The sequence below is a fragment of the Mus caroli genome, unplaced genomic scaffold (genome assembly GCF_978045245.1).
Source record: "Mus caroli unplaced genomic scaffold, Mus_caroli_1 scaffold_5, whole genome shotgun sequence".
NCBI lineage: Eukaryota > Metazoa > Chordata > Mammalia > Rodentia > Muridae > Mus > Mus caroli.
The window spans coordinates 21950192-21976923 of NW_028227260.1; the positions used below are offsets into that span (position 1 = coordinate 21950192).

The window sequence follows — 26732 nt, forward strand, 5'->3', positions numbered from 1 at the left end:
GAGTAAATTAATGATTACTATGATCTTCAAAAGGAGAGCACAGGGAGGTAGGGGAAAATCAAGACAACTTCAGAAAGAGAAAAGAAGAGAGCGAACAAAAGTGTGGTGGTGGAGGAGGAAGACCTGAAACTGAGAAAGAGAAAGATATCAGAACTGGAAGGGAAAAGAGCAAGGTAGAGATAGAAAGGGACATGGAGAGGAAGACTGATGCTGAGTAACAAGACAAAAGGATGATGGGAGATGCAGAAAGTAGGGCAAGATAATAAGACAAAAGAAGGAGAAGCAGGAAACATACTGGGAGGGACAAACGTCAGGTAGTCTAGAGTAATATAAAGACTAAAAGTTAAGCAGGAGAGAAAGGAATCCAGCAAGGGCATTGGAGCACCAAGATAAAAGGGTTAGACTATACAGACTTAAGGGAGGGGAACCTGACCCTGCCGGAGTGGTGGAGAGAAACAATGAAAAGGACAATGGATTTTTAAAAATCTGAAAGTTCAAGAGACAGTGGTAGTGGCAGAAGAAATGGCTTAGTGGTTAAGAGGAAATACTGTTCTTCCAGGTTTGCTTCCCAGTACTCATGCTGTGTAGCTCACAACTGCCTGGAACTCCAGCTCCAGGAGATCCGAGGCCTCCGGTTTCCACTGGCCTGGCATTCATGTATACGTACCTGTGACAGAACCAAACATATACACATAATTTAAAATAATAAATCTATATTTGAGAAGGAAATGGGTGGGTGAAGAGGGGAGGGAGGAGGCCTCTAGGGAGTTAAGATCGAGACATACCAAAATGAAAGACAGAACAAGATGGGGAAAACAGATTGGAAGGAAAGAGCCAATTGTAGAGTCAGAGTCAATGGGTAGGGACAAGATGCAGGACAGCACAATCAATAGGAGAGAGAGGAGGAAAAGTAGGAGGGCTAAAGCCTCAGCTCTGCCAAGAAGCCTAAGGCTCAGTGTATAAGGCCTTATTATGTGACAGACAAGGGAACAAAGGAATTCTTGGGCCTATCCTATTGGCAACTTCTTTTATCCCTCTAATCTCACAGAACAAGCACCCACCTCTTATGTTACAAAGCAACCCAGTCATCTTATTGCATCTTAGAACATCCTCCCTGCCTTTCGCAGGCTGTCACAGCAGCCTGAGTTAGTTTGTCGGCCCAGTCATATGGGCCCTGGAATAACAAAAAAGCAGAAAGCTGCTTGGAAAGATTAAATGAAACAAACAAAACAAAACAAAAATGTGAACCTTTCAGCATGGTAGTTGGTGTATAAAATGTTAGATTTTTCTTATCTACATTCTGGCTTTCTAGCATCTTCATTCAATGTTTTTGGACAAGGCACTTCTCCTTTCTGGGTCTTAGCTTTGATCAGTTGTCAGATGTGAGGTAATTCTACCTAGATCACTCAGTAGGCCATTGGTTGGATCCAGTGCCTACCTCATATCTGGAAATAAGTGTCACCCTTCTGACTGCCTGGCCATGAAGGCTAAAGCACTCAAGGCTGAGCCTGCAGACCATAGATAAAGCCCGTAGAGCTTATCACCATTAGAGTCTGGCTACTCCCTAGGATGAGCCCAGGGCGTGGGAGAGAAGAAGAACCCCTTCCTGGAATCACGTCTAAGCATCTGGCCAACGCTTGCTCTGGCAATCTGTAGGGAGTCAAGATGTCCCAGTTCCTGCTGGTTTGTACAAACTCCTTCTCTGACATTGACAATAGCATTGAAGTATATAGTGAGACAGGAAGCCCTTAAGATTAGAGGCAAAGTCCTGCCCTGGAATGATGGTTGATTAAGGCCTACTTTCCATGTAGAAACCAGAAAAGGTCCAATGGACTCACCATTTTTGTGAGGCTGTTGGCCATGATATACTGAGGGTCCTGGGAAAAATACAGAGTTCTTCTTGATGTGAAGTGAATTTTTGAGTTCATTTTAAAGCTCCGGTTACAATTTCTCTTGTCCTACCCTGATCTTCTTGAACATCATTATGACCTATAACTTTGTATTTGGATTCTTAATGTCTATTCCAGAACATTCTTAATATGAGCCAGGAATGATTAAAGCTGAATAGAGGAAGCATTTCAGGCAGTTGAGGGTATTAAGAACATAAAGTCTTAGCTGGATATTTCTTAGCTGGGTATTTTGACACCACAGGAAGCTGTGACAACAGGATCCTAAATTGCATATTAGTTTGGGGCTGCATAGCTCCCAGCCAGTTAGGACTAAGTAGCAGATCTTTTCTCAGACAAAACATACTCTGGAGCCAAGGAGTCACATCATAACTATATCAGAGTTCCACCATGCTTATATCAGACTAAGTCTGGAAAGCTGGAGATGAGATTTTTGTCTCGTTTTGTTACAATTTACTGTATGTGTACTTTGGCTCCCCTGCCCCCCTCCACCCTTTCTGAACTTTACTTTCTCCACAGACATTGGATTAGATTGGAAATTTCATAATTTATCTTCTGGTTCTGATATACAAACATTAACAAAGCTCTGACCATTGTCAATGTTCCACATACATAGACTTATTCAGTCCTCAGGATGATGTTGGAAATAGACACCGGGGTCCCCAAAAGATCTGTGAATCTCACAAATTACAAAACTGTTAAGTAAAGGAAGCAAAATTTCAGCTTAGGCAGTCTGGTTCCAGAGACCTCTAACTTAGCGACCATGAATCTATGGTCCAAACGTTCCTGATTTTTATAGCTGAGAAGTTGACTCTAGACACCAAGCCACTCTGTTAGAGTAATATAGGCCCCTTTACTGTGCATTTATCTTTTATGACCAACGCTTTCTCCAAATGTTCTAAAGTAGGATTTGAGGTACTATTGAACATTTATGAATTCATTCCACCACTTAATGATTTATATAGCCCACTACATAGAAAAGATTACGAGTAATTTTAAAACTAAATCAAAGAGGGACAGGAATTCTCAAGACAAGTGGCATCATTACTCAAAAGGTTTTTTTTTTTCCCTGTATGTCTTTAATTCCCTTTTAGGTCAGCACCCAATTTGCAGTCCCATAGGCCAGAAAGATCAGCTGGGCCACCATCCCAGCAGGGAAGCCAGAAGCCACTCTTGCAGCTCTTCTGTCCCCTGTCTCCCATTCCTTGTGGCTTGATATTAAGAATCATTTAAGTCTGGAAAAGAATCCCTTGCTTCTTCCAGTGAAGCATCAGGCCCTATCTCCCCTCCTAGTGCCCTCTTTCCAACCCTGGAAAAGGAAAGGAGAATGAAAACCAGAAGAATGTATAGCACAAAACTAAGAAATTTGTGTGACCTGTGGACAGGCCCTTTTGTCAAAGGATAAATGACCTGCCTGGGATCTCACAGTGACTTAGGAGTGCAACTCCAAATCTGCCTTTTCTGCACAATGACAATTCTCTTCCGCCTTTCCCTTTATTTCTACTAATTTTGCAACCTCTCAATTCCTGCATCTTGCCTTACCATTCTTAAACCCCCTCCACAAAAGCCTCCAGTTTTCCTTCCCTGGATCTGACCACCTACCCACAAGGCTCTGAAACCTCACACTCTGTTCTAGGCCAAGCAGATGGGAAGGTGTCAAGTGATAATGGGGTGACTTGAGAATTTTGGAAGAAATATTAAGATGCCTTTCCTAGAGAAACAGGGGAGAAGAGGAGACAGAGACAGAAGGAGACGAAGAAGGAGACAGACATGGGGTTGAGGGGATCCAGAGAAAAGTCCCTTGAGGGGAAAGTAACAGAAAGCAGCAATGTCAGAGAATGAGTGAAGTAAGATGAATGTACTGGAGACTAGGAAGAGAGAGAGGGAGGGGAGGAAGAAAGGAAAACCCCCAAACACAAGAGAGTTTCTGTGAAGGTCAAACGTCCACCCAGGGTCAACATACACTGTTGGTGAGAGCCCACAATGAACATTGAAAGAACCTCTTACCTGTTGCCCTGCACTGAGGACGAACCAAAGACGGTGAGTGCTGTGGGCTGGGCTGGGAAGCAGCTTTCATCCCAGCCTCCTGCTCAGCCCCGCCCACCCCACCCACCCCCTTCCGCCTTGGCCTTAAGGTATCTCAGGCCTCTGCTAAAGATAAAAAGCAAAGTAGTCTCCTTTCACTCCCCTTGTTCTGTGCCTTCTCTTTCTGTTTCCTTCCTCTACTCCCTCTGGGGTAGTGAAACTAACTCATTCGCTTTTGAGATCAGACCATCCCTCTGACCTTCAGTTCCCTCAACCATGAAGGAGGTCACTAAAGGCAAGTCCACGTGGAGAGGACCCTGAAGTCAGACATAGAATACACTCTAGGCACTCTAGGCACTGGGGCTCTGAAGGGTTCGAGCTGTGAGCCTCCATGGAAAGTAGATCAACTCAAAGGATGTTGTGTGTCACTTCAATAAATGGACAAACATTTGGCACAGTGCTTAGTTTGAGAAAATAACAGTTTGTGTTGATTCAGTGTTTTTACTCTGTACCTCGAGGGGGTAATTACTTTACATTGATTGATTAAGCCTCATAAGAATCTTAAGACACTTGCTCTTACTGTCCACAGTGGTCTGGGAATGAAAATCATTTGAAAGACAGATGCTGATGTCATTATGGTCATGTAGAAGGAAACCCAAAGCACTGGGCTGGTTTGTGTGAATTTGTAATGGACTGGATTCTAGGAACAGATGCTCAGGTCTTATTCTCAGGTGTATATCTGTATTTATTTATCAAAACTAAAGACTTTTAATTTCTACAGTCAGATAATAAAGTGATTATTCACATAAAAAAAGAATCTTAAGACAGAGGCACGGTTATCTGTGTCACAGATAAAGACCCTAAGGCTGGGAGGGTGGGCTACTAATAATTGCCCATCTAGAAAGTACATAGCTCGGCTACAAAGTTCACAGTATGCTCCCAGAACCCACACTCTTCTGTACATAATTATAATTAAACACACCCTCGTGGATGAAAATGTAGGACAGTCCCAGAGATTCCCCCTCTCCTTTAGGAATAACTTTGTGACCTCCACATAAGACCAGAGACACTGAAATTAATAGAGGAGAAAGTGGGGAAAAGCCTCGAAGATATGGGCACAGGGGAAAAATTCCTAAACAGAACAGCAATGGCTTTTGCTGTAAGATCAAGAATTGAAAAATGGGACTTCATAAAATTGCAAAGCTTCTACAAGGCAAAAGACACTGTCAATAAGACAAAAAGGCCACCAATAGATTGGGAAAGGATTTTTACCAATCCTAAATCTGATAGGGGACTAATATCCAATATACACAAAGAGCTCAAGAAGCTGGACTCCAGAAATTCAAATAACCCCATTAAATAATGGGGCTCAGAGCTAAACAAAGAATTCTCAACTGAGGAATACCGAATGTCTGAGAAGCACCTGAAAAAATGTTCCACATCCTTAATCATCAGGGAAATGCAAATCAAAACAACCCTGAGATTCCACCTCACACCAGTCAGAATGGCTAAGATCAAAAATTCAGGTAACAGCAGATGCTGGCGAGGTTGTGGAGAAAGAGGAACACTCCTCCACTGCTGGTGGGATTGCAAGCTTGTACAATCACTCTGGAAATCAGTCTGGTGGTTCCTCAGAAAATTGGACATAATACTCCAGGAAGATCAAGCAATACCTTTCCTGGGCATATACCGAGGAGAAGCTCCAACTGGTAATAAGAACACATGCTCCACTATGTTAATAGCAGCCTTATTTATAATAGCCAGAAGCTGGAAAGAACCCAGATGTCCCTCAACAGAAGAATGGATACAGAAAATGTGGTAAATTTACACAATGGAGTACTACTCAGCTATTAAAAACAATGAATTTATGAAATTCTTGGACAAATGAATGGATCTGGAGGATATCATCCTTAGTGAGGTAACCCAATCACAAAAGAAGTCATTAGATATGCACTCACTAATAAGTGGATATTAGCCCAGAAACATAGAACACCCAAGATACAATTTGCAAAACACAAGAAAATCAAGAAGAGGGAAGACCAGTGGGTGGATATATCATTCCTCCTTAGAAGAGGGAACAAAATACCCATGAAAGGAGTTACAAAGTTTGGAGCTAAGACGAAAGGGTGCACTATCCAGAGAATACCCCACCTGGGGATCCACCCCATAATCAGCCACCAAACCAAGACACTATTGCATATGCCAGAAAGATTTTGCTGAGGGGACCCTGTTATAGCTGTCTCGTATGAGGCTATGCCAGTGCCTGGCAAATGCAGAAGTGGATGCTCACAGTCATCTATAAGATGGAACACAGGGCCCCCAATGGAGAAGCTAGAGAAAGTACCCAAGGAGCTGAAGGGGTCTGCAACCCTATAGGTGGAACAACAATGTGAACTAACCAGTACCCTCAGAGCTCATATCTCTAGCTGCATATGTAGCAGAAGATGGCCTAGTTGGCCATCACTGGGAAGAGAGGCCCCTTGGTATTGCAAACTTTATATGCCCCAGTACATGGAAATGTCAGGGCCAAGAAGAGGGAGTGGGTGGGTAGGGGAGCAGGGTGGAGGGAGGGTATAGGGAACTTTCGGGATAGCAGTTGAAATGTATATAAAGGACCTGGTCTTCCGCCGCACATGCCTTTGCCACGATGCCCAAATCTAAGCGAGACAAGACAGTTTCCTTAACAAAAACTGCCAAGAAAGGCTTGGAACTGAAGCAGAACCTGATAGAAGAGCTTAGGAAATGTGTGGACACCTACAAGTACCTTTTCATCTTCTCCGTGGCCAACATGAGGGACAGCAAGCTGAAGGACATCCGGAACACCTGGAAGCACAGCTGGATGTTCTTTGGCAAAAAGAAGGTGATGATGATGGCCTTGGGTCGAAGCCCATCTCATGAATACAAAGACAACCTACACCAGGTCAGCAAGAAGTTGAGAGGTGAAGTTGGGCTGCCTTTTACCAACCGCACGAAGGAGGAGGTGAATGAGTGGATCACAAAGTATACAGAAATGGATTTTGCTCGGTGAGCCTGGATCCAGGGCCCCTGAAGCAATTCCCTCACTCCATGGAGCCACAGCTGAGGCAGCTGGGGCTGCCCACTGACCTCAAGAAAGGTGTGGTGACCCTGCTGTCTGACTATGAAGTATGCAAAGAGGGTGACGTGCTGACCCCAGAGCAGGCCTGTATCCTGAAGCTGTTTGGGTATGAGATGGCTGAATTCAAAGTGATCAAATATATGTGGGACGCCCAGTTGGGACGATTCCAGCAGATGGACGATGACCTGCCTGAGAGCGCACCTGAGTCTGAGGGAGAGTCTGAGGAGGAGGATGACAGCTGACTCTGAGAGCCAGGACTAAGGCCTTCCATCGAGTTCTTCATCTCTGCTGGACACCCCACCCCCCCGACAGCTGTCACCACTCTAGAGGGAACAGCTATTTATTTTGCTGTGGACAAAGACAAGGGAGGGTGCTAGGGAATGACTTTGTTTCTATAAAGAATAAAATTGTGTCCGCGGGGTGTAAAAAAAGAGAAATGTATATAAAGAAAATATCTAATTAAAAAAGGAATAACTTTGTAATAAATAACTTTGGATAATTGTGAAACTATTTGCACAAAAAGAAAATTCCTGGGCCTATGAGATGGCCCATCAGGCAATGGTGTCTGTTGAGTAAGCCTGGCAGTCTGAGTTCAGTTCCTGGAAACCATGTAATGTTGGAAGGAGAGAACCAACCCCAGTTTCCTCCGATGTCCACAGGTATTCTATGGTTCCCCCTCCTGCATATGCACATATAAAATAAATTATACAAAAGTATAAAGAGATTTCAATTTTGATATTGCTAATTTGTCCAATGTGTATGGTATGTTTTCCCACCAGTGGGGTGTGTGTGTGTGAGTCTGTGTGTGTCTGTGTGTCTGTGAGAGAAAGAGAGGTGGGGAAAGAATGCACTAATTCTGTTGTCAATTGCAGAAATCATTGTTCTATTATAGGTACCAAACATGGGAGTCTCTGTTTTCACTTGTTTTTCCTTGATTATTAATAAGATTGGATATCTTTTCATATATTTCTTGATCATTTGCCTATTCCTCATTTGATTTACGTTTGGCGCTTTGTTGGGATGAGTTGGCAGTATAAAGGGATGTGTTCTGGGGTTACACTCACCTGAATTATTTTATGTTTTATTATATTTGTATGGTTCCCTAACTCTTGACTCCTTGTCTATAAAATGGGACTATCGTAGCACATATACTATTGGATCATTGTAAAGATGTCATTCATATTATTGTGCTTTGTAGGCTTTTAGGTCGTTAGCTGTAGCAGTCCTTTAAGAAGTATGTATATTGTTTTAATTAGGGTATCTGTTGCTCTGATAAAACACCATAACCAAAAGCAACTTGAGAAGGAAAGCGCTTATTTCATCTTATACTTCCACATCACAGTACATCACTAAGTTAATTCAAGGAAGGAACTCAAGGCAGAAACCTGGAAGTAGAAACTGATACAGAAGCTGGGAAGAAGTTCTGATTGCTAGGTTGCTCAACCTGTTTGCTTGCTTTACTTTGCTCTCTCCCCTCCTCCCCTCTCCTTTCTCCCCTCTCCCCTCTCCCTTCCTCCCCTCTCCCTTCCTCCCCTCTCCCCTCTCCCTTCCTCCCCTCTCCCCTCTCCCCTCTCCCCTCTCCCCTCTCCCCTCTCCCCTCTCCCCTCTCCCCTCTCCCCTCTCCCCTCTCCCCTCTCCCCTCTCCCCTCTCCCCTCTCCCCTCTCCCCTCTCCCCTCTCCCCTCTCCCCTCTCCCCTCTCCCTTCTCCCCTCTCCTCCCCTCCTCTCTTCTTTCTTTTCTTCCTTCCTTGCCTTTATTTAGTTTTACCTCCTGATTACAGTTTCTCCTCCCTCCTCTCCTTCCAGTCCCCCCTCACTTTGCCTCCCTTTCAACAACTCCTCCTCCTTTTCTCTTCAGAAAAGGACAGGCCTCCCATGGATATCAACCAAACATGGCATATCAAGTTGCAGTAAGACTAGGCACCTCCTGTGGTTTTTAAGGCCAGAGGAAACAACCAAGTATGATGAAAGGGGTCCCAAAAGCCAGCAAAAGAGTCAGAAACAGTTCCCATTTCCACTGTTAGGAGTCCCACAAGAAGACCAAGTTATACAACTGTAACATATATACAGAATGACTAGGTCAGTCTCACACAGGCTCCCTAATTGTCATTTTAGTCTCTTGTGAGTCACTATGAGCCAGGATAGTTGATTCTGTGGGTTTTCTTGCTGTGTCCTTGACCCCTCTGTCAGCCTGCTTTCTTGTGGTACCCAGACCATCAACTCAGGAGTGACACTGGCCACATTGAGCTCTACCCTCTGTCAATCATCGATCCAGAAAACGTACTACAGGTTTCCCCATAAGCCAGTCGTAGGTGTATTTTTTCAGTTGAGGTTCTCTTTTTCAGAGCTGATGTCAAATTGACAAGAACCTAGCCGAAACATTTATTAAAATGTTTGTGTGTGTGTGTGTTTGTGTGTGTGATATATTTGTTGCCCAGTCTGGATTTGTTCATTAATTCAGTAAATATTGGCTGTTTGCCAACCATTATGATGCTGTACAATCGGTGTGCTAAGTGCTAAAAATTTTACTACATAGAATAGGAAAATGTGGATATATCTCAGAGTATTTAACTGTCTTTTAACAATTGAAGATGATTTCCAATTCTTCTGGAAAGTACGTAAAATAGAGATACAGCAGGTAGATAAGATGGCTTGATGGGTAAAGATGCTTGCCACCAAGCCTGACAAGCTGAGTTTAATCCCCAAGAATCATGTGGTAGTAAGAGAAAACCAACTCCTGCAAATTGCCCTCTCTCTTCCACACATGTGCTGCGGCCCACATGCGTCTTCCCCTCACAAAATCAGTCAGTCAGTGTAATAATTAGATCTGTAGTAACTCTGACCTCCAGTGCTTAACTCATTTACTTCATTAAGATTATTACTCCTTAGAAACCCTTCCTAACTCCACACTGGCTCTAATCACTCTTTTAGAACACTGCTCCTCCCAGAATTTATCACACTGTATACTCAATTATTTTTTGTCTTTTCCCTCCATTAGATCCTAAGAAACTTGAAAAGGGTCTAAAATCATTAGCAAAAGAGGCCTCAAAGAAGGGCATGCTGGCTGGGCATAGTGATACATGCCTTTAATCCCAGCACTTTGGAGGCAGAGGCAAGCAGATCTCTGAATCTGGGTTCACTTTTGTATAAAGAGTATATTCCAGGACAGCCAGAGCTACACAGAAAGATCCTTTTTCCAAAAGGGGGGTGGGTGGGGTGCAGATGGGGAGAGGCCTTCTATATTCATGTACATGTTTTCCAATCCTCCCACCCTATTCTGCCTATGCTTCAGAAAGGACTGGGAGGCTAAAACCCACCCAGACTGGCACACCTCTAACAGTGAAGAGGAAGACTGTTAAGTGACACAGTGATAGAAATGGGAGCTTCCCAGGTTATTGGGAAAGATTCTTAAGTTAAAACTAAGGAGTTCTGTGGCAGACTAAGAAAGATTACTTTCTAATTAATTTATATACCTAATAAAAATATCTTACTAAGCCCCAGTGTGGTAGCTCATGCCTCTAATCACAGAACTCAGACAGGAGGAGGAAGAAAAAAAACCTGTTTCTAGTTGTGGTGTGGCTCAGCCCTTAGCACACATTTTAATCCCAATCATCGAAGGGAAAGTTAGTTTGTAGAAGGATGCACCTAAGTTTGATAGTGATGTCTAATTGAGGGACAGACAAAGTGATGAATCAGAGAAAGATTTGACAGAATAGAATAGGCCTAACTCTCATAAGCAGAGAAAGGAAAAGGAAGCTACTTAAGAGGAAGTGAAGAGAAAGCAGGCAGTTTTACCAGGACAGCTGTACAAAGACAGGTTGGGGAGAGAACAAGCCAAAGAAAGAGAAGGAGCCAGAAGATTAGAACATTATTGCCAAAGTTAGTATGAGGACAAGAAGAGCAATTCATAAGAGACTAAGAGAAGCCAGATTGTATCAGCCAGCTTTGAGAAGAGTTTTGAGCCAAAACAGCTGAGTTGATCTAGTTAGCCAGAGATCAAAAGGAACTACAAAGGGTGAGCTTATTCAGCAGCAAGTCTCAGAGGCTGAAAACATTCTAGGCCTAGATTATGTTATATGGAATGTAGAAACTTCCAGGATTAGGCCTAGGTTAGCAGACTGAGGCGGTAAGCCTTTGAGATGACAATTACATCTGGAGATTCAAAGTTCCATTTACAACATACTGAGACTTTGACTCAGAAAAAAGCATTGGGGGCTAGAGTGGTGGTTTCATAATTAAGGGCAGTTACTGCTCATGGAGAGGACCCAGATTAAATTCTCAGCACCCACATGGTAGCTCAAGGCCTGCTTTGTCCTCTCTTGGTCCAGGGGAGTACTTGAGGATGAGTGGCTTCCCTCCTCCCCTCACTTCCCTTCCTTTTCTCTTCCTCTTCTCCTCTCTTACTCTCCTCTGTGTCCCCTTTGTCTGGTGGTTATGTAATTCTCATCTCCCTGCAAGACCATTCTGCTGGAGAACAGACCTAGTTCCAGTCCCAGGTCTATGCGGTACTCACACAGGGAATACTTACCTAACTCCTTTCCACAATTCCTGATCTACTTGGATTAACTTGTTCTGTGTTTTGGTTGACTTTCTGTCTGCTTGAGAATTCCTCCAATTTGCATTTCTAATATCATCCTCACTATACACACAACACACACACACACACTACACATTCTGATGATGTGTAGTTGAATAGACTTTATAGTGAGCTGGCTCTTTCAGTAATTTATAGTGCAGTTAGTTACACAGCAATGACTCTCCTAGCACTCAAAATATTGTATGTGTTTTATATTGTTTTTAGCCAGAATTTTCCAGCAGTGTATTGAAGCATAATTTATAAACTATGAAGTTAGGAAGAGAAAAGGAAGCTTCAAGAGGTGGGGTGTGGAAGATAATAGAACACATGAGTTATTAAAGTAGAAGGAAAATATTAGACATAAAAGGGTACAGCAGGAAAGTAGAGCGTTCTAGAAATGGGAGGGAAGGAATGTAGAATCAGTCAAGGCAAAGTATGTATGAAAGTACCGTAAGGAAACCATTAATTTATAAGCTAATTAAAAAGCACATAACTCATGTTAAATACACAATTCAACAATTATTTGTATATTTATATAATTGCACAATCACTACCTTTAATACACAAATATTACTTGTTTTTTAAGGAATGCTATTATTTAAGCACATGAACGTTTTATAACTTAAATTCGTTCTTTAACAATTTCTTATATGCCATGCATTCTGACTGCTCTCATCCCCCACACTTTCTCCCTCCCCTGTCCACCCACTTCCTACTAATCTTCTAATTCATATCTTTTATTTTGTTTGTGTCCTTCCGGATCTGAACTTTTAAAAGATTCTTATACTTGTTATCAACTATTTCCTCTAAAAGCGGCAGCAGTTAATGATAGTGTTAATAGTTTGTGATAAATCATAATTGAAAAAGATACACGGAGCGTTGTTGGGTACTCTGGCTTAGGCTCACTGTTAGTTTCCTCTTTTGTTGGCTGTAATACTCAGATTCTAGGGTAAATGTCAGCAAGTAGTCTCTTCTTGGGGTTCCTTATAATCCTGTTTCTGGTATGTTCCTTATTCTTGTGAAACTGGTCTGCAATTTCTAGGTTAATTTAAATAAAACACCTGTCCTTGTAGATAGAACAAGCCGGTAAAATTATTTGATATCCAGGCCATTTATTCAGTAGTGGCTGTTAGGTCTCTAACAGCTTTTCACATGAAGTCCTTCACTCTTTATATCTGTACTTCTTCCCTTATCAGTGTTAGCAATTGATGTTCTTAAAATGGTGGTAATATTGAGAGTTTACTTGTGATCTTTGATGAAATTTCAAAGTTCATTCTTTTCCAACTCAGAGTCTTTTTTTTTTCTTTTTTTTTTGGTTTTTCGAGACAGGGTTTCTCTGTATAGCCCGGGCTGTCCTGGAACTCACTTTGTAGACCAGGCTGGCCTCGAACTCAGAAATCCGCCTGCCTCTGCCTCCCGAGTGCTGGGATTAAAGGCGTGCGCCACCACGCCCGGCTTCCAACTCAGAGTCTTATAAATATTGTTTCACAGGTATATAAACTTGGTATTGGAGGTAAAGTGTTACATGACAGGCTAAGAAAGAATATTTTCTTTTATAAGTAATTTATGTACCTAATAAAAAATATCTTACTATGCCCAGTGTAGTAGCCTACTCTTTTAATCCTAGAACTCGGGAGGCAGAGGTAGGAAGATTTCTCTGATTTCAAAGCCAGCCTGGTCTATAGAGCGAGTTTCATGATACCTACAGCTACATAGGTGGTTAAAGGCACTTGTTACTCTTGTAGAGAGCCCACAAGATTCAATTTCTAACACCTACATGATAGCTCAAGACCACCTGGAATTATAGTTCCAGAGGATCCAATGCTGCCTGCTGCCCCTGCCGCCCCCTCCTCCTCCTCCTCCTCCTCTTCCTCCTCTTCTTCCTCTTTTTTTTTTTTTTTTTTTTTTTTTGGACAGGGTTTTTCTGTGTAGCCCTGGCTGTCCTGGAACTCACTTTGTAGACCAGGCTGGCCTCAAACTCAGAAATCCGCCTGCCTCTGCCTCCTGAGTGCTGGGATTTAAGGTGTGTGCCACCACGCCAAAGCCTTCTTCTGGCCTCCACAGGAACTACACACATGTGATATGTTGACATACTTGCAGGTAAACTGCTCACACAGATAAAATAAAAGTACATCTAAAAATAAGTTTTAGAAACTCTTACTGTCAAGCCAGGGAGATAGGTTAGTGGGTAAAGGCATTAGCTGAGCTAGCCTAATGACTGGGGTTTGAGTCCTGGAGCCCTCATAAAAAGCTGGATACAGTGGTAGGCGTCTGTAAATCTAGTGAAATGGGAGGTGGAGACAGGAGAACTTGGAAGCGCACAAGCCCAGAAACCCGGAGTATGCAGCATAAGGATCAGCTCCTCTACTCTGTTCCCTTGATTGTATGTCTGCTTTGCCAAAACCAGGATGTTTTTTATTACTATATGTTTTAGTTAGGTTTCCATTGCTGTGAAGAAACAGTATAGCTGTATCATACAAATTGAAATCAGAGATGGTGAGACCTCTAGCAGATTGTTTTAATTATCCTGGTTTTTGTGTGTGTGTGTGTGTGTGTGTGTATCTGTGTTCATGTTTCCATATGAAGCTGAAATTTTCCTTTCAAGATCTGTGAAGAATTGTGTTGTAATTTTGATGGGAATTGCATTTAATCTGTAGATTGCTTTTGATAGGATGGGTATTTTCACTATGTTGATAATACTGGTCCATGAGCATGGGAGATCTTTCCACCTTCTGATACCTTCTCCAATAGCTTGCTTGGTTAGAGTTACTCCAAGATATTTTACATTATTTAAGGCTATTATGAAAGGTGTTGTTTCCCTTGTTTCTTTTTTTTTTTTTTTTTTTTTTTGCTGAAAGTGTTTATCAGCTATAAGTGTTTCCTGGGGAAATTTTTAGAATCACTTATGTATATTATCATATCATCTGCAAATAATCATTTGTAGAATACCTCCTTTTCAATTCATATCTTCTTGATCTCCTTAGGTTGTCTTACTGCTTTAGCTAAGATGTCAAGTACTATATTGAATAGGTATGGAGAATGTGGACAGCCTTGTCTTGTTCCTGATTTTAGTGGAATTGCTTTGAGTTTCTTTCCATTTTATTTGATGTTGGTTATAGAGTTGCTATAAACTCCTTTATTATGTTGATCCCTCTAAGGGATCCCTTGGATCCCTGACCTCTCTAGGACTTTTTTATCACAAAGGGATTTTATCCGTGCCCTTTTCTGTATCTAACAAGATGATCATGTGGATCTTGTCATACACCTGACCCATATTTTAATAAGTAATGAGTTGTTAATTTTCAAGAGTTTCTAAGGCTTCTGTTTTTGCTTTAATCCGAGTTGGTCAGATAGGATGCAGGCAGTTATTTTAATTTTCTTGTATCTTTTGAGACTCCCTTTGTGTTCGAATGTGGTCAATTTTGGAAAAAGTTTCATGAGCTGCTGATTAAAAGATATACTCTTTTGTGTTTGGGTGAAATCTTCTGTACATATCTGTTAGGTGCATTTGGTTTATAAACCACTATTTCTCTCTTTAGTTTTTGGCCTGTATATTGGTGGGAATTGAGTATTGAAGTCTCCCTGTATCGGTGTGTGGTAGTCAACGTGTGATTTAAGCTGTAATAGGGTTTCTTTTACAAACTAGGGTATCCTTGTGTTTGGGGCATGGATGTTAACAATTGCAAGGTTTCCTTGATGGCTTTTTTCCTTTGGTGAGTGTGTAGTGTCCTTCCCTATCTCTTCTGATCAATTGTGGTTTCAATTCTATTTTGCCAGATATTAAAATGACTATACTAGCTTGTTTCTTAGGTTCATTAGCTTGGGATATCTTTTTTTAACCCTTTACCTTGAGGTGGTGTCAGTCCTTGGTGCTAAGATGTGCTTGTTGGATGGAGCAGAAGGATGAATCCTGTTTTTGTGCATACATTCTGTTAGTCTGTGTCTTCTTATTGAGAAATTGACACAGTTGATGTTGAGAGATGCCAATGACTAATCATTTTTTCATTCCTGTCTCATTCCTGTTCTTTGTTGCTATTGGTGGTGGTGGTGGTGGTGGTGATCATTATCATGGTGTGTGTGTGTGTGTTTCTCTTCTTTTGACTCTGCTGATCTGGCATTATTTCCTGTGTTTCCTTGGGTGCACTTAACCTCATAAGGTTAGAATTTACCTTCCAATACCTTCTGTAGGGCTAGATTTGTAGATAGATGTTGCTTAAATTTAGTTTTATCATTGAAAGTCTTATCTTTTCTATCTATGGTGATTGAAAGTTTTGCTTAGTTGCCTGGGCTGGCATCAGTGGTATCTTGACAACATAATAGAAGAAACGGATACCTGGGTCAAAGGAAAGGTTAAATATTCTAATAGGTCGACCTTCATACATTACTTTATCTTGTTCCCTTGCAGCTTTTAATATTCTTTTGTTGCTGTTGTTAATGTTGTTCTGTATGGTTACTGTTTTAATTATTATGTAGCAAGGGGGCTTTCTTTTCTGGTCCAATCTAATTGGTGTTCTGTATGCTTATTGTACTTTAATAGCCATCTCCTTTATTAGGTTTAGGGACATTTTCTATGCCTGGGGAATACTTTCTGTACCTTTGACCTGGGTTTTTTTTTTCCTGTTTGTTTCTTATACTTTGATAGCCATCACATACCTTAACTGGGGAAATTTTCTGCTATGATTTCATTGAAAATATTTTCTGTGCCTTTGATCTGGGTATTTTCTTTCCTCCATATCCACTATTGTTAGATATAGTCCTTTTGTAGTGTCCCAGATATCCTGGATGTTTTATGTCAGGAGGTTTTTGGGGTTTTTTGTTTGTTTGTTTGTTTGTTTTGTATTTGTTCTTTATTTTTTATTATTTATTTATTTATTTATTTATTTATTTATTTATTTATTTATTTTAGATTTAACCTTTCCTTTGACCCAGGTATCCGTTTCTTCTATTATGTTGTCAAGGCCTAAGGTTCTCTCTTCCATCTCTTGTATTCTGTTGCTGAGGCTTATCTCTGTGCTTCCTAAATTTTTCATTTTGAGCTTTATCTCAGTTTTGGTTTTCTTTACTGATTCTGTTTTTGCTTTCAGGTTTTGAACAGCTTTCTTTATTTCCTTCCACTGTTCGTGTTTTGCTGGATTTCTTTAAGGGGTTTATATTTTCCTCTTCAAGGACCTATATCATATGCATAAAGGCTGCTTTTATGTCTTTGTCTTGAGCTTTAGCCATGTTGGAACACTCAGGGAGGGCATGCTAGGTAAGTAGTGTTGCTGGACTTTAGTGGAGACATATTCTCCTGGCTGTTATTGATTGTGTTTTTATGCTGGCCTCTAGCCATCTGGGACTGGGATGATTGTTATTCTGGGTCCTGATATCTGGTCTTGTCTCTGTTGGGTAGAGGTTTCTGTTTCCTTTCTGGTTGTTAAGAGAGTGTGGTGGCTGTGTGTTGGTTGCCTGGTAGGGAAATCTTCTGGGGCCCTGATAGGTGTGGGTATTGGGGATTTTAGATAAAATCTGTTTCTGGGTACTGGGAGCTGGCATGTCCAAGGAAGGAGGAACTCAGGATGTTCCACCAGGATCTGCTTAGTCCCCCGGGAATGAGGGCAGAGGGCGAGGAGAGGCCACAGCAGAGAGTTTGTGACAGTGAATCATACAGACCCCAGAGGGTCTGCTAGGGATGAGGATGGGGGATTACACTTCGTGGAATGGAGAGAGAGGTGAGGGTCTGCAGTTAGCCAACTTGCTTCCCTTGTCAGAATGGCCTGTGGGGTCTTGGGGTTGCCTTCTGGAGTTGGGGGCTGGAATAAAGCCATTTTGGGTAGAAGGAACTTTGCAGAAAGGTCTGTATGATCCACTGGAGATGGGGCCAGGAGGAAAAGAGATACTGCAGCAGGTGTTCTGCTGCAGAGCTGGTAATGAGACTGGGGGATTAGACTTGAAGGAGCAGAGGGAGAGATGAAGGTCTGCAATTAGTCAACTTGTTTACCTGTCTAGTGTTGCCTGTGGATTCCCAGGGAGTGCCTGCTGGTGGTAGAGGACCAGGCATAGCAGAGATTTGTGGGAGGGATTTTAGGGAGGCTCTATGGGATCCGCTGGAGATAGGGGCAGGGTGAAAAGGGAGGCCTAGGCAGGTGTTTTCCTGTAGAGTTAGGCATGAGACTAGGAGGTTGGATTTGGAGGAGCTGAGCGAGAGGTGAAGATCTGATGTTAAGCCTACTTGGTTCCCTGACCATAGACATGTCTGTAGCTTTATAGGGAGTGCATGGTGGATTTGGGGGCTGTTGCAAAGCAACAAGTAGAGGGAGGGAGTTTTGAAGCTGAAGATCTGTGGAATCCACTAGAGATGAGAGGCAGGCTGCCATAGGTATGCAGAGGTATAGATGAAACGGGATTGGATGAAAAAGGAGTGGAGGAAGGAGTGCAGGTCTGCCATTTGCCTGGCAGGAACATGTTTTCTTTCTCAATTCCATATTGAACAAGCAGGGGGAACCTTATGGATACAAGCAAATGTTTAAAAGTTCTTCCTGTGCTTCAGGAAACACAGCAGCAGACAGACGAGATTTCAAAATGGTGTTTAAAGCATGAATACACCAGATATTGAAGAGGGAAGTGAGCAATCCTGATAGTGTGTAATATCAATAAAAATCTAGGTGGTATAAAAGTAGTTACTATCATTCAGAAGCCATGACTTCCCTAGATGTTGAAGGAGAATGGAAAGTTCAAAATTATCTGCCAATTCCCTTTCTGGTGGATGAACTGGGTCCTTAGTTCTTCTGCATGTCACTGTCCGAATGAACAATTGCTAAGAACCCGCAGCCCAACTGTCTGGGTGAAGTGTACAAGACTGAATTTTTTCAAAACATACATTGTCCTTGCCATAGTTTCTACTTAATCATCTGTACCCTCCCTACTAGCTGTTGTTTTTCTTATCCTAGATATCCGAACATAAAAATCTACTATCAATGCCCTTTTAAGTAGCCTGAAAATAAATAGCCTTTGTGATTTTTTTTGTAGTTTCTTTTTTTGTACAGTTTTTTTTTTTTCTGCTTAAAACGGGTTTCCCCAAACTTCTTTTTTTAAAGGACATTGTCATTTTGGTCTAGCTTATTAAGTCCCACTTTAATACTCAATTCAAGTATCATCTATCTAAGAGATGGTCCTTCTTTTCTTTCCACATGATACCAGCTTTTCCTCCTTGGTGCCTTCTTGGTTGCATCTGTATTCCTGTCCCTTTTCTTGCTGCTGCTACCGTTACTTTATAGTCATTTTATTATTTCTTCCTTGTATTAGTTCTTTCAGGATTTTGTACAATATATTTTGATCATATTCACTGCCCTTTCCTAACCCCTCCCATGCACCTCTTCCTACCCACCCAACATTTTGTACACTTTAAAAAACAAACAAACAAACAAACAAACAATCAAGTCTAATCTGTGCTATTCAAGTGCTCTCATTTGTGTGGTCCTACAGTGAAACCTGGTTCGCCTACCTGAAGCCATATTAAAGAAAGTGACCCATTGTTGGTAGCCCCCCAGCTGGGGTGGGGGTTGTGCCCACCTTCCCTCACCATGCTGGGATTCTAGCTGTTTTGAGCTTATGCATGCCTTGGGTGTACTGTCCCGACAGCTATAACTTCATATTTGTAATTACCCTGCCATATTTAGAAAATACTATTTTCTCAAAGTTACTTTTGACTCTTACAGTATTTCTCTCCCATCATGAAACCAATGCCTGTCCTCTTAAAATACTTAGAGTTCTTCAAGAACTGGGCTCTTGGATTATTTGGCCCCTTTTATATCCCTAGCTATCTAAAACATTGTACAGTATAGTAAGCATTCAACACATGTCTGTTAAAGGAATGTATTTTAAAAAGAACATAAAATGTTTATGATATCTGAGGTTTAGCAGGGTTCACTGGGTTTTCTGAATGTAACACTGCCTAAGTATCCCCAAGTTAGAATTCTGTGTTCCTACCCCTATTCTCTATGGTTCTTGGAAACCTATTTCTAAGTTCTTAAAAAGGTCTATCTCTGTCTGTCTTTATATATCTATATATTCCTTATAGATAGGACTGGCTTTTTATAATAAATTATTTTTGAAATTGTATAATTATATTACCTCCTTCTTTTCCTCCCTGCAACCCCTCATATGAACCCCTTGTTTTCTCTCTGATTCTTGGCCTCTTTTTAACTGTTTATTCTCTCTCTCTCTCTCTCTCTCTCTCTCTCTCTCTCTCTCTCTCCCTCTCTTTCTCTCATTCACACACACACATACACACACACACACACACATTCTTAAATATATAAAGACAGCCTGATCAGTCCATATAATTATGCTCATGTGTGTGTTTTCAGGGCTAATCATTGGTACTGAGTAGTCAAGTGCAGTGCTCTTCCCTGGGAAAGACTATTTCTCCTGCTCTTAGCATTTCTTAGTTGTCTCATGCTCTTCCTCCTTTCCACTTTGGCATGTCTGTTGTTATTGTCCTTGTCTAGCTTAGGTGTAGACAGTCATATCTCCTGTCTCAGTAAACGGTCCTCTTATACAAGCCTGGGAAAGAAGTTTCCTGACCCTATATTGCCAACATTGTCATTTATTGTTGTCCAAAATGCCACAGAAATATCTGTAATGACCTCTGTTTTCCATAAACTAATGTCTTAGTACAGAGCAAGAGCAGATGTGTAAGAAATGATGTATGTATATATGATAATTGCTGAGAAGTGAAGCATGGGATACATTCAGCCCAAGGGGGAAAAGAGCATCTAACAAAGGCTGCATTTGGAAACAATCTGAATGTTTTACAGAGTGCTAAATTATGTGCTGGTGTTACTCAGCAAAAGTTAGAAATTCACTACAATGGAATAGGCACCTTCTTATAATGCCTGATCTATTCATAGCTTATTTATTGTGATTACATTGTACCCATTATTATTCTTAAAGAGAACATTCCAATGATAACAAAAAGCAGAAATTATAGGTAAAGTAACCATGAAGAAGGGGCAAAGTGTCCACACTTTGGTCTTCGTTCTTGAGTTTCATGCATTTAGCAAATTGTATCTTATATCTTGGGTATCCTAAGTTTCTGGGCTAATATCCACTTATCAGTGGGTACATATTGTGTGAGTTCCTTTGTGATTGGGCTACCTCACTCAGGATGATGCCCTCCAGGTCCATCCATTTGCCTAGGAATTTCATAAATTCATTCTTTTTAATAGCTGAGTAGTACTCCATTGTGTAAATGTACCACATTTCCTGTATCCATTCCTCTGTTGAGGGGCATCTGGGTTCTTTCCAGCTTCTGGCTATTATAAATAAGGCTGCTATGAACATAGTGGAGCATGTGTCCTACTTACTGGTTGGGACATCTTCTGGATATATGCCCAGGAGAGGTGTTGCTGGATCCTCCGGTAATACTATGTCCAATTTTCTGAGGAACCGCCAGACTGATTTCCAGAGTGGTTGTACAAGCTTGCAATCCCACCAACAATGGAGGAGTGTTCCTCTTTCTCCACATCCTCGCCAGCATCTGCTGTCACCTGAATTTTTGATCTTTGCCATTCTGACTGGTGTGAGGTGGAATCTCAGGGTTGTTTTGATTTGCATTTCCCTGATGATTAAGGATGTTGAACATTTTTTCAGGTGCTTCTCAGCCATTCGGTATTCCTCAGGTGAGAATTCTTTGTTCAGTTCTGAGCCCCATTTTTAATGGGGTTATTTGATTTTCTGGAGTCCACCTTCTTGAGTTCTTTATATATATATTGGATATTAGTCCCCTATCCAATTTGGGATAGGTAAAGAAAGATCCTTTCCCAATCTGTTGGTGGTCTTTTTGTCTTATTGACAGTGTCTTTTGCCTTGCAGAAGCTTTGCAATTTTATGAGGTCTCATTTATCAATTCTCGATCTTACAGCACAAGCCATTGCTGTTCTATTCAGGAATTTCTTAGAATTGGGAAAAAAACACCCATGGAAGGAGTTACAGAGAAAAAATTTGGAGCTGTGACGAAAGGATGGACCATCTAGTGATTGCCATATCCAGGGATCCATCCCATGATCAGCTTCCAAACGCTGACACCATTGCATACACTAACAAGATTTTGCTGAAAGGACCCAGATATAGCTGTCTCTTGTGAGACTATGCTGGGGCCTAGCAAACACAAAAGTGGATGCTCACAGTCAGCTATTGAATGGATCACAGGGCCCCCAATGGAGGAGCTAGAGAAAGCACCCAAGGAACTAAAGGGAACTGCAACCCTATAGGTGGAACAACAATATGAACTAACCAGTACCCTGGAGCTCTTGTCTCTAGCTGCAAATGTATCAAAAGATGGCCTAGTAGGCCATCACTGGAAAGAGAGGCCCATTGGACTTGCAAACTTTATATGCCCCAGTACAGGGGAACGCCAGGGCCAAAAAGGGGGAGTGGGTGGGTAGGGGAGTGGGGGTGGGTGGGTATGGGGGACTTTTGGGATAGCATTGGAAATTAAATGAGGAAAATACCTAATAAAAAAAAAAGTAACCATGAAGAGTTTGACCAAAGAAATATATGAGGCTTGGATTAGCATGAACCAATTACTCATAGTATCTCTTCAGCAACTTATTTTATGGATTTTCTTGTTATTAATAAGTTTGCCCTTCTGATTAAGATTCATCATGTATATGAGGTCCACAGTTTTTCTGTTACAGACTGTTGATATTTAATCGAGGTCTGAAGGTGTTCAGTGCACAGATGGTATGCCAAAAGGCTCCTTCACACCTACAAAGTTTATGACATTTGATCCTCAAGTAAAAGCCTCCCCTCCAGATATTGTGTTCATAAGTTTTGATTCCACTCTTGGTTCCTAAATGTTTTACATGGTTGATGCTTTCTGTTCATTTATAGTACTTTTCACCATTCTTTGGTAGAGAATAAGAATTGAATCCTGCTCTTGCTCTCTTGTTTCCCTCTTGCTTCTCTCTTGCCCTCCTGGGCTCTTCCCTTCTCCCCTCTTTCCCCATTCCCTTCCCCCATCTCTTCCCGTGGTCATGACTGGCCTCTTCTTCTCTACTCCCTCCCTCTCTCTCTGCCTTTCTCTGCCTCTTAACTCCCATCCCTGTGCACTGAATAAAGTCTATTCTGTACTAAAAAAAAAAAAAAAAAAAAAAAGAAAGAAAGAAAGAAAGAAAAAGAAAAAAGAATTGAATCTCTGGGGTCTCTAGCATTTGCTGAGTAAAGCAGATACAGAATTCAGCACTCTGTCAGTCATTTTCAATTTTGCGGTACTCGGCTTTTGTTAGATGCTCTTATTTTGTGTATGCAGGAGTTAAGTGCACAAGTTGTTTTGTAGATCTGTATCTGTTGGGACTGGTCATCACACAAGCTCTTGTTCTCTGCCTTTTGATCAGTTGTGCTTATCAGTAATGGTCTCCAGATGTGTTACAAATATGCATATAATAACAATTAAATGAAAAAAAAGGGCATGAATTTTAAAGGTATAGAGGATGGCTTGGAGAGAGGGAAGAGAAGGGAGAAATGATATAATCTGAAAAACAAAAGAGAAAAAGAACTTCCTCCAGAAGAATCGAGAAGTCATAAACTCGTGTACTTGAAAACCTTGTGTATTTTACTAGTTTTGCATGTGTGGTGTTCATATGCATGTGCATGTGAAGTAGAATGAGATAGAAAAGACCAATGATTAGATCTTGATTTAGTGATATATTTAGTGATTTACCTAAATCACTGCTTGTACTGTATTTACTTAGCATGATATTGAAAGACTCCCAAAGGAGCCCCTTGCTCAGGCCTCGGGATAATAGCAGACCCTCAGAACTCACGAGAGATCAAGCTTGATGCAAACCACATGAGGCTTTATTCGGGGAAAGCCAGAGCTCTGGGGACGACTCGTATCCCACGCAGGGGTAGAGAAGTCGACCATGAGGGCAAAGGGGTTTCAGTTTTTATAGGTCCTTAAGGGGGAAAGGAGAAGGGGGAAGTAGGGGATTTCCAGATCTAAACAATGTCTATTCTAAAATGATTGATTCCTCAAGAAATGGGTATGGGAAGGAAACAAGGAAGGAGTCTAATGAAGGTGCAGTAACTCTGGATTGGCCCCAACTATGGTTGCTGGGGAGATTTTTCCGACTCTTTCTCAGCAAACAATATAGCAACCAATATCACACACAGCTGGCAGTGAGGTGCAGCAATGTGCACACACCTGGTCAGAACATTGGTAGACACACAGGTTCGAGGAGTGGCCAGAGCATTGTGCACCTCTATTTTTCTAAATCAGTGAAGCTAGTTCTACTAACAATGAAATCTATTTTGCCAATTTCAGGGCTTCTGTGACCTTTTACATTCTGTCAGGATCTTTCAATGTCACTTGCCATATGGAACAGAGTGACCTGGAAAAATAGCTGAAATAATGAGCTGTTGCCCTTAACAACCAACCTGCTGACTGCCACATGTGCTTCTGTAAACTCTTGCTTGCTTGCCTGTCCCCACCTTGTCATTGCAGAGTAGAAAATGAGAATGCAAACTAGACCCAGCCTCAGAGCGTTTCTGGAGCTGCCCTGGCTTTGGTTCACTGGTGACTTGTCTCTTTTGCTCTCATTGGTATTGGAGTGCTTATTCCAGCACTGTTCATGTAGCATGTGTGCAGGTAACATGTGCATGTTCCTATATTTGTTTCTTTGTAAATGTGGAGGCCTGAAGTTCACATTGGGTATCTTCCTTGATTATTCTCTACTTTATTTATTCAGCCAGAACCTGATGATCGAACCAGAGTTCACCAACTTAGCTAGTTTGATTTGCCCTGGGAAACCCATTCCTGCCTCTGAGATGACAGGCAGCCACCAGAACTGTCCAGCTTTGACTTGAGTCGTGGGGAGCGAAACTTCCATCCTTGAAACTTCCATTCTCAAGCTTATGGGTAAAGCACATTATCCAGTAAACCATCTCGCCATCCCTGAAAGACTTTTATGTTGTTTCTCCTCCCCTCCCCTTCCCTCCCCGCCCCACCCCACCCCTCTCCTCTCCTCTCCTTTTTTGCTTTTTGTTTCTTTTTTTAATCTCTCTTTATATCTCTCTCAGTCTTCTTGCCTAAACCTCCTGAGTGCTCGTATTATAATAACACGATGGTTTGAAGTATATATTCCATCATGGAAAGATTAATTCTCATTTATTATAGGCTAATAGTCTGTGGTATGTGTGTGCTTCCACAACAAGTACTATACTAACTCAGGCATCTCCACATGTAGCATATTTTTAAGGTTCGTCCATGTTGTAGAATGTATTGCCGTTTTACTTCTTTTTTAACCTGAGGAATTATCTATCTATCTATCTATCTATCTATCTATCTCAAGACCCTGTATATATCCAGTAATGGACTTCACAAATCATACTATAATTCTACATTTACTCTTTTGAGAGAATCCCAAATATTTTATACAATGGTAACATTATGCTACATTCACATCAGAATTAGGGTGCATCTTCCCACATCAAATGTTCCAATCAAGAGCAATTCCTCACAGGTATGCTCAGCCCCTTGGGTTTTAGTCCATTCCAGATGGAGTCATGTTGACAACTAAGATTAGCTGTCACTATAATTTTCAGTGTAGACATTTTCACATTTTAAAATACAGATTGATGCACATGCACATAAATTTAAATAAAAATAATAAATACTTAAACATTAAAATAAATTAAAATTTAAGTGCCATATTTGCCCCTTCAATTCCTTCTACCATGTGATCTTTCCTCTCTGTAGCTGCCTGTAGCCACCAGCAGCCACACTAACTTGGTTCCTGAGTGGGAGGCCGGACCTGTATGGGAGAGAACGAAGAGAGAAATAACGGAGGCCAAGATATGTTTCTGTTCAAGGCCTCTGAAGTTTACTGATAGTCCGTGCTTATAAAGAGGGTAGGCCCATCCCCTGCCAGCCCATTCTTGGTGCCTGGAGCCAGCCCATAGGCGATCATCTCCGGAAGGTCTCAAGGACCTTTTAGCAGGAAGCAGAATCTTGGAGAAGAGCAAATAGAGCCATCAAGGTCAGAAGGCTCTACCCTAGGTAATCTCCTTCTTAGTGGCAACAAGGTCAAAGTCTGGATCAGCCTGCTTCAAGACTGAGAGAGGCTATACCTCTGTAGAAGATTCGGCACTAAATCACCATCAGAGAAGTCATCACCAGCTGTCACTGAAAGACTCCAAGAGGAGCCCCTCATTCAGGCCTTGGGACAATAGTGGACACCCAACAACTCACTAGAGACCAAGCTTGATGCAAACCACATGAGGCTTTATTCGGGGAAAGCCAGAGCTCTGGGGATGACTCATATCCCACGCAGGGGTAGAGGAGTTGACCACAAGGGGAAAGGGGGTCTCAGTTTTTATAGGCCCTCAGGGGGGAAAGGAGAAGGGGGAGTAGGGGATTTCCAGATCTAAACAATGTCTATTCTTAAGAAATGGGTATGGGAGGGGTACAAGGAAAGAGTCGGGTGCAGGTGTAGCAACTCCAGATTGGCCCGGCTGTGGTTGCTGGGGAGATTTTCTGACTCTATCTTAGCAACCAATATCACAAACACCTGGCAATGGGCTTCATAAGTGGGCACACACATGGATTCAAGGAATGGTCAAAACATTGGCAGACACACAGGTTCAAGGAGTGGCCAGAGCATTGTGTACCTATATTTTTCTAAATCAGTGAAGCTAGTTCTGCTAACAATGACATCTATCTTGCCAATTTCAGGGCTTCTGTGACCTTTTACATTCTGTCAGGATCTTTCATCACCACACTGCAAGCCTACTGAGACCTTCATGTCGACCTTACCACCCTCTACAACTGTGAGAAGTTATTTATTTCTGTTTTGATCTGTTGCTTACAAATTGCCCAGTCTCTAGTACAGTACCAAAGAGTGGTGTCTGTCCTAACAAATAACTGAACATCTGTCATCAGCTTTAGAACCAGGAAAGCTAAGGGCTGGGAAAATTGGCAGGAGCAGCTTAAGACACTGTAGTGCTGTGCACAGGCTAGAGAGGTTAATTCTGGTAAGGGCTCAAAAGATGAGAACTAAAGAAATCACTTCAAATTTCTCAAGTTTTTTTGTAAAATATTAATCAAAGCACTGATAGAAATATGGAGAGAGAAGATGGAGAATATA

General features: G+C 41.7%; 1 protein-coding gene, 1 long non-coding RNA gene and 1 pseudogene across 3 annotated transcripts in view; 2 read left to right on the plus strand and 1 right to left on the minus strand.

The window, feature by feature from the left end:
* Alas2 (5'-aminolevulinate synthase 2) overlaps nt 1–3953 on the minus strand; it is a 23690-nt gene extending 19737 nt beyond the window's left edge. For both annotated transcript variants that reach the window (XM_021153119.2, XM_021153118.2), the window contains exon 1: nt 3915–3953. The gene's annotated coding sequence lies outside the window, so the exon portion shown is untranslated. The remainder of the gene's footprint in view (nt 1–3914) is intronic.
* The window catches only part of LOC147004500 (uncharacterized), a 27572-nt gene extending 1663 nt beyond the window's left edge, over nt 1–25909 (plus strand). The window contains exons 3-4 of the long non-coding RNA XR_015047131.1: nt 24336–24505; nt 25346–25909. This is a non-coding gene — a long non-coding RNA (uncharacterized LOC147004500). The remainder of the gene's footprint in view (nt 1–24335; nt 24506–25345) is intronic.
* Nucleotides 6580–7507, plus strand: LOC110286627 (mRNA turnover protein 4 homolog pseudogene; annotated as a pseudogene).
* Nucleotides 25910–26732: the final 823 nt, after the last annotated feature.